This window comes from Pseudophryne corroboree, chromosome 4 (assembly GCF_028390025.1).
Source record: "Pseudophryne corroboree isolate aPseCor3 chromosome 4, aPseCor3.hap2, whole genome shotgun sequence".
NCBI classification, from domain to species: domain Eukaryota; kingdom Metazoa; phylum Chordata; class Amphibia; order Anura; family Myobatrachidae; genus Pseudophryne; species Pseudophryne corroboree.
The window spans coordinates 78,445,316-78,460,196 of NC_086447.1; the positions used below are offsets into that span (position 1 = coordinate 78,445,316).

The 14,881-nt window shown below is 47.5% G+C and overlaps 1 long non-coding RNA gene across 1 annotated transcript in view; it reads right to left on the reverse strand.

Annotated features, from left to right (window-relative positions):
* Nucleotides 1-14,881, reverse strand: part of LOC134908927 (uncharacterized) — a 118,947-nt gene that overhangs the window by 36,250 nt on the left and 67,816 nt on the right. Inside the window, exon 2 of the long non-coding RNA XR_010175819.1 lies at nucleotides 1,100-1,167. This is a non-coding gene — a long non-coding RNA (uncharacterized LOC134908927). The remainder of the gene's footprint in view (nucleotides 1-1,099; nucleotides 1,168-14,881) is intronic.

Sequence of the window (14,881 nt, forward strand, 5' to 3'; positions counted from 1 at the left end):
GGGCCAAATAGGTCTGTGTCTATCAAAATGGTCATGTCAAGTGGTCTCATTAGTCTAGATCTGGTTGACCAGTGAGCCCTTCACCAATAATGAGGTTGGCTCTTCTAATGGCCTTGAGCGGCCAATATTTAGAAGCTACTTGAGACTCTAATGAGCAGAAAAAAAGTCACAGGTCCTGGTGTCTCATCCAGAGCATTGACAATTTACCATTCAGAGCATTGCTTAGTTTACTAGCTATTGCAGAATCAGGCTTTCTGAACAAAAGGCAATGGACCTTCAGCAACAGTTATTTTAAAACTGAATTTGCATTAACATTTAGTCCATGGGGTTGCTTTGAGACATATCATACACATGTGAACCAAATCTTGGAGCCCTGCTTAACTGCTTAAAACCCATTTGTCATCTTTGACTAGGGTTGCTCTACATGATAGCTGGGCAAACATATATACCTCTGACTAAGCTTCTAATGTAAGCTATATAATTTGGTGGGGGAGCTTGGCTGCTAGTGCCACGTCACCTCTTCTGACTCACAGTCTTCTGAAAAGAGACATGCTGGACATAAATACTCAGTAGAGTTTAATAGTGGGGCATAGTGCTAGGACCACTTCTGTCTTAATGGGTACCCTAATGGTGCCAGCTTCAGGCAACAGTACTTTGCTAGCCACCAGCATGAGAAATGTGTCTGGTGTGGAGACTGGTGCTTTGCTGCCCTCAGGCAATTTCAAGGAAGGTTCCATTTTGCCTGAACAGGCATCCCTGTGTGAATGTTCCTCCACATTCACTTTTGCACCTCATGTTTGCCACCTGTGAGCAATTTCAGGGATAGATTCATTTGGCCTGAACAGGCATCTCAGAATAGTCTCTGGTGGGAGAGGCATCTTTTGGCAGTGATTTGTACCTCAGACTCTGAGGTACAGGGGTTAAAGTGGGGGTGAACCAGGTGGAACTGAGTTCCACCACCTGTAATGGTAGGAGGAACTAGTTCCAGCATCTCCATTGCCCTGCACAGAAATTCCAACAGAAAAGCCCACCCCATTATCTTAATCGATGATACAGGCGATACTAGTGTTACTGATGAGCTGCAGCCACCTACTCCTACCTCAGGTCTTGGTGCCTCCATGGTCCTCCTTCATGAGTTCCACCACCTCACCAGGATCACTTTAAGCCCTGCTGAGGCAGAAACAAAAAAAATGTATACCACTCACTTAACAGAAAAATATTTATTTTGTTCATAATAAGCACTTTAAATAATAAAGAATCACTCCAGCAGGAAAAGACCACTGTATTTCTATCTCTTGAATAGAGAAGAGAGGTGACTTTTGGCAGTGACTTTACCTCAGACTCTGAGGTAGAAAAAAAACATTTATTACACTCAGCTGAAAATAACAGTGTAAATGATAAATAATCACTGCCAGCACTGCTCAGTGTCTCTCCTGTCACAGTATTGCAGGACAATAGAGGACAGCTGTAAGTATTCTGTCAGAGAGACAGACCCAGCTTCCTCCCATGTCTGCACTGTAGAAAAATCTACCTGAGGGTGGGTCCAAGTGGTCACATGACTTTAAGCTCAGAGAGCAGATGGTTGGCTCCACCCTCTTCTGTAGGATCAAGCTAAGTGTTTTTTTATTTTTCACCTTGTTCCAGCGAAAATTGAGAGGCTTGCACACCCACCCACCAGCTGTTGCAAGCCTTCCCGATGAACTAAAGCAATTGCAAACAGTTAAAAAACAACACTGGGTAATAACAGGCAGTTAAAGAGGAGGGAAGGCCCTGCTCGCAAGCTTACAATCTCTAGGAAAGTAGGTATGATATGGTCACACAGCAATGTTGGCCTGGGGTCAGGATGATGGTAAAGTGAAGAACAAGAAAATATGTGAGGATATATGAGTGGACTCTACAGTGGGGATGTAATTGGATAGGAAATTTTATGAAGGTTATGTGGGCAGTTTCATAATCTGATAAGCTAGCCTGAAGTGGTGAGTTTTTAGGGAATGCTTTAAGGTTTGGAGACTAGAGGAGAGTCTTTATTGTGTGTGGGAGGGCATTCCACAGAGTGGGTGCAACCCAAAGAAAGTCCTGCACTCGTGAATTGGAGACGTATATCTTGGAAAGAGTGAAGCGGTAGGTTGGGAGATATTTTGAGGTAATAGAAGAGATAGAAGTTGCTGTAGTTTGGTTAATGGCTTGTGTTTGAGTAAAAGTATTTTATATAGAATACAAGTAACCAATGGAGGGACTGACAGAGTGAAACTGCAGGCAATGAATGTCTAGCAAGAAAGATTAGCCTTGCAGCAGCATTCAGAATTGATTGATAATGGTGAGAGTCTTTATTTGGTAAGACCAGTCAGAAGACTATTGCAATAATCAATAAGGAAGATAATGAGAGCATGGATTAGAATTTTGCAGTGTCTTGTGTAAGGTATGGTCGCATTTTGGATATGTTTTAGATGCATGTAGCAAGATTTAGAGACAGATTGAATGTGGGGAACAAAGGATAATTCAGAGTTGAGGATGATAACTAGGCAGCGAGCTTGAAGGGTAGAATTGATTGTTGAGTTTTAAACAGTGATAGAGATATCAGGTTGGTAACTACGATTGGTTGGTGGAAATATAATTAATTCTGTCTTGGAAATATTAAGTTTGAGGTGGCGAGATGACAGCCAAGAGGAAACAGCAGAAAGGACAAATACAGATGGTGACAAACAGGGGCGGATTGGGAACAAAAAGCAGCCCTTGAAAAATTTGTACTAGTGACCCCACATGGGCAGCACCAGAGGTGTAAGTCTAGCCATGGGCCATGGCAGCAGCACCCTCCCCCCAATATTTTCCAGAAAGTGGGCATGTCCAGCATCAAGTGGGAAGTTAAAAAGAAATAAAATTAAATATTATGAGCACATTATATGATACACCTTCAGAATTTAGGAAACTATGTTATTCTTTAGAAATATATATTTTCTTGCTTATTACACCAACCGTATCCCAATCACTATTCACTCAATCTTATATGTCAGCCAAGCAGGCAGATAGAGCATACACTAGATCATCTGCAATCACAGGCTAAGTGGCAAAGTAATTTTCATATATGCAAATTATTTTGCATCTTATTCATTATGTCTATAAAAAGGACCACATGTCCTCAAACAAAACAGGCTCCACAGGTGCGTCGGCCCACCGGGAATCTTCCCTGTAAACCCTATGGCCAACCCGCCTCTGGTGACAAATCTGGGGAGGAAAGGTAGATTTGAGTATCATCCGCATACAGATAATACTGAAATTCAAAAGAGCTGATTAATTTGCCAAGAGATGTAGTATAGATTTAGAAAAGCAGAGTACCTAATAGAGGTGACAACAGTATCTAGCCAGTGTCAGGGTTACGGGAATACTTTTTTTCATGTGATAGCTGGAACCAGAGGCTTATGCTGACTGTAACATCCTGGCATCTCAATAAATGGCAGTGCACTGGTTCAGCAAGACCTATTTGGGCATTATTTATTACTATGTTTGCCATAATTGATCCCTCAGGGCTATTCAATTAGCTCCCACCAGCATCTATTAGTGGGGATATTTTTTCGGACCCTTTGCAAGTCCAAGAATCCAATGACTTGCAGAATAATTAAATGCCTTGACGGGGGCTGAAACCTTAAATGAATTAATCAATAAATGAACTAAACCCCATTACTTATTATGGTGAGTTATTTTAGTGAGTGCAGTGTCTCTGGGATTTTTATTTAAACAATGTAGTCACAAACAGTTCCATATTGCACCCCAGATCTGGGAATAGTTAGTGCAGTGGATTAATGCCTTTTGTTTTTTGATTCATTTTGTAATTAAGCTTTTTGTGATCTCCCCTGTTAACTTGGTTAATCTAACTTATGTCAGCTGTTTTCCAGAAACTTTAGAACATTGGACCAACAATTTATTTTTTATTATAGACCAGAATAGGATCCGTAAATTTTCTATTAGTTTTAAACCTGACCGAAAACAAACTACAAAACAACGGGAAACTCAAACAATTAACCTGCATGTGGTAGACAAGTTTGGGAGAAGCACAGCGCACAGAACCAGATTAAAGGGGTGGCACAAGGGATACTGTACTCCAGGCACCCCTCTGTCAGGCCCTCCCCCGCCCCACCCCATCTGAAGCACATTGACGTCACCAGCTCTCCCTCTTGTACAGCAGCAGAAGGAAGAAACAGGCATCCAGAATGCGAGCAGGACAATGTGCAGCTGCAAGCACAGACACAGGAATAACAGATTTCATGAGCTGCCGATAGAGCTTCCCAAATAGAGGAGAGATAGGAGGGGGAAGACAACTGTAAGTGATCCAGGGATCCCCCCCATGAAATGGAGCAGAGTATATTTATGAGCAGTGCCAGATTAAGGTCCACATGGGCCTGGAGCTGAAAGTTATGAAGGGCCTATTGTGTGCCTCGGAAGGAGGTGTGACAAGCGCTGCGGTGGTGTGACTAGTGATGTGACCAGTTTGGTATAAATAGGGGGTGTGGTCTGTGCCATGAGTGTGGCTATCGCCGTGGAGGTCATACAGTAGCTAGTGCTTACCTTGAAATACTTAATAGTTAACTATAACAAGAAAAAGTTTGTGACCACCATATAATACAGAGCATCAGTGATCACCATATCATACAGGGAACATCGTAGCGACTGCCATATAATACAGAGAGCTGTATCAACATGCAAATAAGGTGGAAAGAGGAGCAAAGATGGGGCAATACAGAGCATATGTGGAAAGATTAGAAAAGATAGGGGCAATACAGAGCAGACCGGCAACTGAGGGCTCCTGGGACACACTTATCGACACAGACACCACTTACTGACAGACACACTAATACAGGCACACACACACACACACACACACACACACACACACACACACACACACACCACTTATTGACAAATACCACTGTCAAAGACTTACTGACACATACACATTGACACACCTTACTGACAAACACTTACTGATACACACATTTATAGACACAGACACCACTTACTGACAGATACCCCTTATGGACACAGACATCACTTACTGGCACATACATACTTAATGACAGACACCCATTACTGACAAAGATACAATTTACTGACACAAACATACAGGCACAAACACCCCTTACTGTCAGATACCACTTACTAACACAGATTCCCCTTACTGAAACAAATGCACTAACCAAGGCACACTTACTGACACAGACACACTTACTGATACAAACACACTGACACAAACAGCCCTTATGGACACAGACACCCTTACTGACACAGACACACTTACATAAACAGACACCCCTTACTGACATAAACGCACTTACACAAATAAACTTACTGACAGACACCACTTAAATATGGGAGAGGAGACCCCAGGGCCTGGTGTATGCTGCAACTCGCTGGGTTTTGCACACCTGCCCTGCTGTGACATTCATGGAGGCAGGGGCGGATTGGGATGGAAAACCAGCTAAGGACATTTCTGAAGTAGCGCCTAAATAGGGGGTTGAGTCCATGGGCCTAATTCAGACCTGATCAATTTCACAGACATGAGGGGGGGATGCCCAGCATGTCTGGCCCTACCCCCCCCCGCCCCCGCGCAAGTACAAAAGCATTGCACGGTGCAATGCTTTTGTACTTGATGAGTAGTTCCCTACCTCCTGCTTGCTGACAGGGAGCTACCCGTCGCTGTCCGGGTTGCAGCGGCTGCGTGTGACGTCACGCAGCCGCCGTGGCCCTCCCCCCGCATGGTCTGGGCACGCCTGCGTTGCATCACCTGTTCCTTCCCTCACACTCCGACTCCCCCTCTCCTCCATCACTCATACTCCGGCACCTCCTCTCCTTCATCCCTCATACTCTAGCACCGCCTCTCCTCCATCACCTGTTCCTTCTCTCACATTCCGGCTCCCCCTCTCCTCCATCCCTCATACTCCGGCACCTCCTCTCCTCCATCACCTGTTCCTTCTCTCACATTCCAGCTCCCCCTCTCCTCCATCACTTATACTCCGGCACCTACTCTCCTCCATTACCTGTTCCTTCTCTAACATTCCGGCTCCCCCTCTCCTCGATCACTTATACTCCGGCACCTACTCTCCTCCATCACCTGTTCCTTCTCTCACACAGTCCGGCTCCTCCTCTCCTCCATTACTCATACTCCGGCTCCCCCTCTCCTTCATCCCTCATACTCCGGCGCCTCCTCTCCTCCATCACCTGTTCCTTCCCTCATATTCCGGCTCCCCCTCTCCTCCATCACTCATACTCCGGCACCTCCTCTCCTCCATCACCTGTTTCTTCTCTCACACTCCGCCTCCCCCTCTCCTCCATCACTCATACTCCGGCACCTCCTCTCCTCCATCACCTGTTTCTTCTCTCACACTCCGCCTCCCCCTCTCCTCCATCACTCATACTCCGGCATCTCTGCTCCTCCATCACCTGTTCCTTCTCTCACACTCCGGCTCCCCCTCTCCTCCATCACTCATACTCCGGCACCTCCTCTCCTTCGTCCCTCATACTCTGGCACTTCCTCTCCTCCATCACCTGTTTCTTCTCTCACACTCCAGCTCCCCCTCTCCTCCTCCATCACTCATACTCTGGCACTTCCTCTCCTCCATCACCTGTTCCTTCCCCCATACTCCGGCTCCCCCTCTCCTCCATCACTCATACTCCGGCACCTTCTCTACTTCATCCCTCATACTCCGGCACCTCCTCTCCTCCATCACCTGTTCTTTCTCTCACACTCCGGCTCCCCCTCTCCTCCATCACTTATACTCCAGCACCTCCTCTCCTCTGGCTCCCCCTCTCCTCCATCACTTATACTCCAGCACCTCCTCTCCTCCATCACCTGTTCCTTCTCTAACACTCCGGCTCCCCCTCTCCTCCATCACTTATACTCCTGCACCTCCTCTACTCCATCACCTGTTCCTTCTCTCACACTCCGGCTCCCCCTCTCCTCCATCACTTATACTCCGGCACCTCCTCTCCTCCATCACTTACTCGTTCCCTCACATTCTGGCTCTCCCTCTCCTCCATAACTCTGCTTCATCCCTCACATTCTGGCCCGTCCTCTTCTCCATTACCCTCCTTACTTCACAGCCGCAGCGCTCAGTAAAAGCCAGACAGAGAAGGTCTACAATACTGCAGCCACTTCTCACGTTTCCATGCCTGACCTCTATTCCCCTGCAGGTTGCGCAGCCAGTGTGAAAAATAAGGGAAATAAGAAAACGGTGCTCCTTGAAAACTATTCTTTCAAAGGGCCTAATTCAGACCTGTCGCAAGCAGGCATTTTTTGCACGAGGTAGTTGCCGCCTACATGGGGAGGGGGTAACCGCTGTGCAAGGGTGCGAATGCATGTGCAGAGAGCTGCACAAACAAAAGTTTGTGCAGTCTTTGCACAGCTCAGGACTTACTCTTCCAGTGCGATGATCTGGCCCGGAGCTGACGTCAGGAACCCTCCCTTCAAACGGCTGGACACGCCTGCGTTTCTCCGGACACTCCTAGGAAACGGTCAGTTGACACCCACAAACGGCCTCTTCCTGTCAATCTTCTTGCGATCGCCAATGCGATCACTTTCTTTGGCCATCCCGTTGCTACCTATCACCGCACTTCAACAATAACAATGGCTCTACATTGTATTATTAATATACAGTATGTCACATTCACCTTACTGTTATTACTTAGATCACAGAATAAAGTTATTTTAGTGTCTCACTGTATAAAATCACCACTGAACTGCATTTTCTGGGCAAGAAAAATTATTATCATTATTACCAGTTATTTATATAGCGCACACATATCCTGCTGCACATTACAGAGAACATTTGGCCTTTCACATCAGTTCTGGCCCCAGTGGAGCTTACAATCTATGTTCGCTACCTCATTTACTGTACACACACACACACTTACATACTAAGGTTAATTTATGTCGGGAAACAACCTGTGGGAGGAAACCCACACAAGGGGAGAATATACAAACTCCACACAGACTCATGGTGGGAATCATACCCACAACCTCAGTGCTGTGAATAAATGTATTCAACTATAATTTTATGACACATAAATGACCTTTAATAGGAGAGAACTCTGCCCCTCTATAATATACTTTCAGATTATTGACACGAGAGGACAATACCAGGCACACCCTACATTAACCAACAACAATCACCATAAAACTTGTGGAGGAAACACAGGGGGTGATTCAGAGCTGACTGTAGATGTGCTAAATTTAGCACAACTACAATCAGTTTCTCTGACAAGCGGGTGGACGCCCGGCACAGGGCTAGTCCGCCCCACATGTCAGGCCCTGCCTATTCTACCCCCCCCCCCCCCTGCCAAGTAGCTCCCTACCTGCGCAACCTATATGTGCTGGCAGGCGGCTACCCGCCACGTTCCGGGTCGCAGTGGCTGCGTGTGACATCAAGCAGCCGCCACAGCCCACTCCCACAACGGACCGGAGATGCCTGCATTGTCCGTACTGCGCCCCACCAACGGCGTTCTAACACTGTTGGCACGCCCCCTCCTGCCCCGCCTCAGCCTGTTAATCAGGCAAAGGCAATCGCACCAGTGAGATGCATCTCACTGGGACTTCCTTCAGAGTGCAGCGATTGCCCCTGAATCATCTCCACAGTCCATGAGGCTTACACATGATGTAAGCCCCACAGACTGCCCCCCCCCCCCGATAATATTGTTCAGCTACCTGCACCCCCATTTATATTTAAGTTGAGCATCCTCTCCCCCTTTATAGATTAACTTGTGCCATACCCCCTTATATATTAATTTAACTTGTACCTGTCCCCCTTATATATTTATTTACTTTGTGACACTGCCTCCCCATATATTAATTTAACTTGTATCTTCCCCCCCCATATGTTTTAATTTACCTTGTGTCTGCCCCCCCCCCCCCCCCCCCTTAACTTATGCTGCTATCGCATGTTAAATAATATATTATGTGCTGCACCACCAGACAGGGAAAAAGCAAAGATGAATAAGCTTACTGTTCACAGCCAGCCAGTGCCACATCAGATGAGGGGGCGTAGCTTCAGGCCGGGTGGGGGCGGAGCTACGGACGGGCCCGGGGGGCGTGGCCTCGGGCAGATTCAGGCAGGGACAGTTTCGTGGTCTGAACGCTGATCTGTGCCCAGCCAGCTGGTTCGGTGTGGAGATTACTGAGCAGCCGGGAGGTGAATGAGCTGTGCTGCTGGTGATGACAGGAATATTTTTTCCTGTCATCACTGGCTGCGTTGCATTGGAGCCTGTGGGCCTATTTTCAATGGGGGGCCTGGAGCTGCAGCTCCATCCGCCCCATTGTTAATCCGGCCCTGTTTATGAGTCTGGGTCCTGTGTAACCTATTATTTGATGAGAGCATTCAGGACTGGCGAGAGACACACACAGAGTCCTCCTGTGTCCTGTCCCAGTGTGCAAGTAGTACAGAGGCTGCTGCTATTTTAAATGTGACAAGATAGATGATAGATTTTATTTTTCTATGTGTGTATTAGGGTTGTATAAATTGTCTTTGTTCCACTTCAATAAAACTTTATACAATAGTTTTCTCTCAATTATGTGGAGCTATAAACAGTACCCACCACGGGTTACATGCACATATATGTGCACATGCATATAATCACATCTGTGCCCCATAGGCTGTCTATGATGTGATCGTGTGTGCAAATAATCGCAACCCATTGCACCAAGTCTGTACTCGATTGGTTTTCAGGATGTCAAGTGCTTGTGGTGCTGATAAGATGTGGGGAGCGAGAGGAGTGGGCCCCCAGAACCCCCAATCTGACTTTCACTGCACAGATAACTATGATCTATGATAAGCTGTGTTAAGAGTAAAAGCTTAGAAAGAGTTTATAAAAAATGCATTGTGTCTGCCACAAGTCAAGGACTATCCCCTGAGGGGGTGGTAGTCATGTGACCGCCGGTCGGCTGACCGACAGTCACATGACCTCCTCCGTGAGCCCGACGGCTCACTATCCCGATGGTCGGCATGCCGACCAACAGGGACTATTTCCACTCGTGGGTGTCCACGACACCCATAGAGTGGGAATAGAACCCGTGGCGACCGCAGGTCGCCACCGAGCCCGCAGCGTGGTGAGCGCAGCGAGCCCGCAAGGGGCTTGCTGCACTCGCCCCTCCCCGCAGGGATCCCGGCGTCGGTATGCTGCCGGGATCCCGGCGTCGGTAAGGTGACCGGCGGTCAGGAGACCGCCGGTCACCCATACTACACCCCCCCTGGGGATCCCGATCCCCTTGCCATATTGGCAACCACCATCAAGCTGGTCAGCCCCGGGCTGGAATTACTTGGAAAGTCATGTCCACCCCCACCCCCCAAAAAAAATTATGGTCTCCCTCCCAAGGTTTTTCCCTGCACAGCTGAGCAGGGGGCTTGCACATGTGCCAGCTTGCCCGGACAGTAAGAGTTCACTGGCACCTGTAGTCAGGCTGAATAGAAAATATTAAAATAACAAGTACTTGCACACTAATCTCATACTCACCAAATCCTTGAATGGGCTCCTACTCATTCTAAGTAGACATTGACATAGAAATGAATGGGAAAGTTCTGATTGCCTGAGAGGGGATGCAGTCGGTTTACCTCCAATCAAAATCGCAACGTTCAAAGTCCCGACACCAATTGACCGATGGTCAAAATCCCGACAAGGTCAAAATACCGACATGAACAAAATACCGACATTTAAAATACCGACAAGGTCAAAATACCGACAGGTCAAAATACCTACATGAGTTTTTCATGAGTTTTTTTCATTGAAATTGACTTGTTCATACTTTACCATCCCAGTGGACCTGGAGGGGGAATATAATAGTGTGCCGAAGCATGGCGAGCGCAGCGAGCCATGCGAGGGGACGCGGTACACTTTATATGGTGTCCATGTTGACTTATGTCGACATACACACAAAAAAACATTAAAAACCGCATGTCGGTATTCTGACCTGTCGGCATTTTACATGTCGGTATTTTGTCCATGTCGGTATTTTGACCTTGTCGGGATTTTGACCATCGGTCAATTGGTGTCGGGATTTCGACCGTCGGTATTTTGATTGGAGGTATTTCATACCGATCCCCCTGAGAGTATGCACCACTTTAGCAACTATTCCCATGCTCTCAGCCTATCAGCGCTTCCCCATATATTTCTAGGGCTGTGTCCACACAGTGTACTGTGCCTGTACGTGGGGTTCTGCCCACATTGTTATTTTACTAATGCCGGGCATACATGGGCAGATCAAATGCATGTCAGACCGACAGGCATTGTGTATGTCACATGATATTGGCGCTTAACCTTCAGGGAGGAGAAATTTCCCTGTTCCCTCCTATGTGGAGGAACAGGGGAAAGTCAGTCGGTCAGCCACAGCAGGTCATACAATGCCCAATGCGACCAGATGGACATTTAGAAAATATTGCATCGACGGGACATCCTGAATGATTTGGCATGCCCTGACCGATTGATATTTTTATATTGGTCGGCCACATGCACACTGCAATTATCTGGCCAATCTGATGATAATGTAGAATGTATGCCACGTATAAGACTATTGGATGCTTACTTGGAACCAGTTGCGGTTTTAGGTGCAGACAGGCAGGGTGGATGCCCAAGGCACTGCGACCTGAGGGCACGGCCACAGTCACCCCACCAGCAACCCCTGCACCCACCTGCTGCCCACCCCATGATGGCCCCCCTCCTGGGCTGCCTGCACCCTGCTAACGCCCCACTCCGCTACTCACTCACATTGGGTGGAAGTAAGGTAAGAAGATGGAGCCAGAGGACATACTGGACTGGCGGAGCTGGTTACGGATGGTAAGTGATGGGGTTACAGGCAGTGGGGCAGATGAAACACACACACACACACATTCTCTCTTTCTCTCTCGGGGCTTTACCTGCTGCAATGTGTTTAAGTGGCTACCTGGCACAATGTGTATAAGGGGCCACCTGGAATAATGCACGAGGTAGTTGCCGCCTACATGGGGAGGGGGTAACCGCTGTGCAAGGGTGAGAATGCATGTGCAGAGAGCTGCACAAACAAAAGTTTGTGCAGTCTTTGCACAGCTCAGGACTTACTCTTCCAGTGTGATGATCCGGCCCGGAGCTGACGTCAGGAACCCTCCCTTCAAACGGCTGGACACGCCTGCGTTTCTCCGGACACTCCTAGGAAACGGTCAGTTGACACCCACAAACGGCCTCTTCCTGTCAATCTTCTTGCGATCGCCAATGCGATCACTTTCTTTGGCCATCCCGTTGCTACCTATCACCGCACTTCAACAATAACAATGGCTCTACATTGTATTATTAATATACAGTATGTCACATTCACCTTACTGTTATTACTTAGATCACAGAATAAAGTTATTTTAGTGTCTCACTGTATAAAATCACCACTGAACTGCATTTTCTGGGCAAGAAAAATTATTATCATTATTACCAGTTATTTATATAGCGCACACATATCCTGCTGCACATTACAGAGAACATTTGGCCTTTCACATCAGTTCTGGCCCCAGTGGAGCTTACAATCTATGGCCCTCATTCCGAGTTGTTCGCTCTGTATTTTTCATCGCATCGCAGTGAAAATCCGCTTAGTACGCATGCGCAATGTTCGCACTGCGACTGCGCCAAGTAACTTTACTATGAAGAAAGTAATTTTACTCACGGCTTTTTCTTCGCTCCGGCGATCGTAATGTGATTGACAGGAAATGGGTGTTACTGGGCGGAAACACGGCGTTTCAGGGGCGTGTGGCTGAAAACGCTACCGTTTCCGGAAAAAACGCAGGAGTGGCCGGGGAAACGGTGGGAGTGCCTGGGCGAACGCTGGGTGTGTTTGTGACGTCAACCAGGAACGACAAGCACTGAAATGATCGCACAGGCAGAGTAAGTCTGGAGCTACTCAGAAACTGCTAAGTAGTTAGTAATCGCAATATTGCGAATACATCGGTCGCAATTTTAAGAAGCTAAGATTCACTCCCAGTAGGCGGCGGCTTAGCGTGTGTAACTCTGCTAAATTCGCCTTGCGACCGATCAACTCGGAATGAGGGCCTATGTTCGCTTACTGTACACACACACACACTTACATACTAAGGTTAATTTATGTCGGGAAACAACCTGTGGGAGGAAACCCACACAAGGGGAGAATATACAAACTCCACACAGACTCATGGTGGGAATCATACCCACAACCTCAGTGCTGTGAATAAATGTATTCAACTATAATTTTATGACACATAAATGACCTTTAATAGGAGAGAACTCTGCCCCTCTATAATATACTTTCAGATTATTGACACGAGAGGACAATACCAGGCACACCCTACATTAACCAACAACAATCACCATAAAACTTGTGGAGGAAACACAGGGGGTGATTCAGAGCTGATTGTAGATGTGCTAAATTTAGCACAACTACAATCAGTTTCTCTGACAAGCGGGTGGACGCCCGGCACAGGGCTAGTCCGCCCCACATGTCAGGCCCTGCCTATTCTACCCCCCCCCCCCCCCTGCCAAGTAGCTCCCTACCTGCGCAACCTATATGTGCTGGCAGGCGGCTACCCGCCACGTTCCGGGTCGCAGTGGCTGCGTGTGACATCAAGCAGCCGCCACAGCCCACTCCCACAACGGACCGGAGATGCCTGCATTGTCCGTACTGCGCCCCACCAACGGCGTTCTAACACTGTTGGCACGCCCCCTCCTGCCCCGCCTCAGCCTGTTAATCAGGCAAAGGCAATCGCACCAGTGAGATGCATCTAACTGGGACTTCCTTCAGAGTGCAGCGATTGCCCCTGAATCATCTCCACAGTCCATGAGGATTACACATGATGTAAGCCCCACAGACTGCCCCCCCCCCCCGATAATATTGTTCAGCTACCTGCACCCCCATTTATATTTAAGTTGAGCATCCTCTCCCCCTTTATAGATTAACTTGTGCCATACCCCCTTATATATTAATTTAACTTGTACCTGTCCCCCTTATATATTTATTTACTTTGTGACACTGCCTCCCCATATATTAATTTAACTTGTATCTTCCCCCCCATATGTTTTAATTTACCTTGTGTCTGCCCCCCCCCCCTTAACTTATGCTGCTATCGCATGTTAAATAATATATTATGTGCTGCACCACCAGACAGGGAAAAAGCAAAGATGAATAAGCTTACTGTTCACAGCCAGCCAGTGCCACATCAGATGAGGGGGCGTAGCTTCAGGCCGGGTGGGGGTGGAGCTACGGACGGGCCCGGGGGGCGTGGCCTCGGGCAGATTCAGGCAGGGACAGTTTCGTGGTCTGAACGCTGATCTGTGCCCAGCCAGCTGGTTCGGTGTGGAGATTACTGAGCAGCCGGGAGGTGAGGGAGCTGTGCTGCTGGTGATGACAGGAATATTTTTTCCTGTCATCACTGGCTGCGTTGCATTGGAGCCTGTGGGCCTATTTTCAATGGGGGGCCTGGAGCTGCAGCTCCATCCGCCCCATTGTTAATCCGGCCCTGTTTATGAGTCTGGGTCCTGTGTAACCTATTATTTGATGAGAGCATTCAGGACTGGCGAGAGACACACACAGAGTCCTCCTGTGTCCTGTCCCAGTGTGCAAGTAGTACAGAGGCTGCTGCTATTTTAAATGTGACAAGATAGATGATAGATTTTATTTTTCTATGTGTGTATTAGGGTTGTATAAATTGTCTTTGTTCCACTTCAATAAAACTTTATACAATAGTTGTCTCTCAATTATGTGGAGCTATAAACAGTACCCACCACGGGTTACGTGCACATATATGTGCACATGCATATAATCACATCTGTGCCCCATAGGCTGTCTATGATGTGATCGTGTGTGCAAATAATCGCAACCCATTGCACCAAGTCTGTACTCGATTGGTTTTCAGGA